The sequence below is a fragment of the Athene cunicularia genome (assembly GCF_003259725.1).
Source record: "Athene cunicularia isolate RWA chromosome 7 unlocalized genomic scaffold, athCun1 chr7_part1, whole genome shotgun sequence".
Taxonomy (NCBI): Eukaryota; Metazoa; Chordata; class Aves; order Strigiformes; family Strigidae; genus Athene; species Athene cunicularia.
The window spans coordinates 15,961,550-15,963,709 of NW_020799107.1; positions in this window are offsets into that span (position 1 = coordinate 15,961,550).

Consider the following 2,160-nt stretch of genomic DNA (forward strand, 5'->3'; position numbering starts at 1 on the left):
GCGGTGCACGTCGGTGCCGGCTGCGGGAGGTCACTGGCCGGGGTCTTCAGCAACGCCTACGTGACTTGGAAGCATAAATCCCACTGACTCCGGAGACGAGCCGAGTTTCCCGCTTAGATGGCTGCTTTCGAAACGCCGCTCTCCCGCGCGGCTCGCTGGGCTGGGAGTCATCGGTTGGCCGGGGCCGAACAGCTGAAGATGCACCCGAGCGGTTTTACTACGTCGAGCATTTCCACTGATGCCGAGCAGATGTTAGCAGGATCGGTCCCAGCAGCAATAATAATTGCCGAGGTGGGAGTGAAAGGTGAAGCATGCAGCTCCAGAGACAGGAGGAAATCTGCCCGTACTTTCCTCGCCGTGACAGTTCATTAAACCGCTTTAAAACGTTATCCTTTTTGGGTTTTGTTTGGTTTGGTTTTAAGTGGATCTGTGCAGAGGCGAAGAGCATGGGAGTGTGGCAGCAGCAGGGCTCTTTGCAGGCAGCGACTTTCAACCAGAAAGGAGAAGAGATAATCCTTAAATCGGTCAGTTGTTTGAGAAGAAATGACATACACCTTGGATACGTAATTACTGAAAATGTCAAACGCACAATATAGAGCACAGGTGGAAGAACTGACTCATTGTTCAAGACCTGCCTTTTCTCTCAGCCCAACCCTTGTTTAAAGTTTTCATTCAAAATTAATCGATTTCTGTGTGATAGACAAAGAAAGAACAATTCCGAGGTGCCTGGTTTACTATAGCTTTGTGACTGCACAATATTTAGGGTCCGGAATGATGTCTTGTGAAAGGTAAGGACGAGGACATATCATCTGTAATAGTCAAACGTCAACTTGTTCAGCACGTTTAATTAGGATTCTTGGCAACCTTAATACTTCACTCGGTATGTTTACCAAAGGCAACCTTTCCCTCTCTGTCTTTGTGAAGGTGTTAGATTCAAGTGGGAGGGCTCATACGAGCAACACCAATGGTCGCGATCGAATCCGATTATTCCGAGTCACCGTCACTATTCAGGGTATATTTTTCGTGTAAAACAGAAAAGGGCCAGAAAAGGAAAACGGAGCACCAAACCCGAGCCAAAAATATAGCAGCCCTGCTTGTTTTGATCTCCCTTCACAAAGGCTTTACTATGCTCTCGTTTGCCTTTCTCACATCCAAAATGGTGGGATATTTCACGTTCACTGTATTTGATCTCATTGAGAGAAGCTGCGCTGTCCCTCTGTAACCCCGGTAGTCTAGCAACACGCAACAAGCCTAACGGTGCATTACTTTATCAGTTCTGCTTGCCGGGCTAAATTAAAATGATGATGAGAAAGCCCATCGCTCCAGCCACTGAAGGGACTGGTAGGGAAACGGTCCATTAAGCCCAGATCAGGAGCTATTTATAGAACTAAGAGACTACTCGTTAATGTCGCTGGCGCGTACCAATGAAATCCCTAACAGACACAGAGCTAAACACGCGCAACCCTGATTCTTTTCCAGTCCAAACTTCCGGTAACAAAACGTTTAGCGAATGAGTTCCGAATCGGGCAAGTAGGGCAAGAGGTCTAAGTATCTCACTGCTTTGAAAAAAGGCCTGTTTCTCTCACGAAATATTTTCCCATCCCCCCCCAAAAAGAGGTAGCTGGGGAAAATGGGAACTAATTTCTATTCATAAGGGGCACGGGCTAAGCTGAACGATTCTCCTCATCAGAAAATGAAGATTTGGCTGTTTGTCTCTGAAAGCGAAGGCGCGACTGAGAAATCCGACGAAGGAAGACAGCTTGTTATCTGCAAATGAATCTCTTGCTATAACGTTGCGATCTGATTGTGCATTTGTTTCCCGTCCTGCATTTCATGTGCCTGGCGCTGACTGGCTGCCAGCGCTATCTTACCAGCACAGCAAGCTGACGAATTGCTCTTTAATAAGGGTCTCGTTAATCTTTTTCCCCCAGGAGATCCGTATTTTCTAGTCAGATAAGGTTGAAAAATTTCAGACGGTGAGAGGCGGCCAAACCCCCCGCCCGTTTCTCGCCGCCAGCCTCCCCGGCGGACCCTGCACACCCCCGTTTGTGGCTCCCGCGACGGGCAAGGCCTCGTCCAGAGCAAGTCCGAGGGAGGTCACAGCTGCCGGTATCGCCGCTGGGGCTGGTGTCGCCGCCGGTGCCGGGCCCGGGGCCGCGG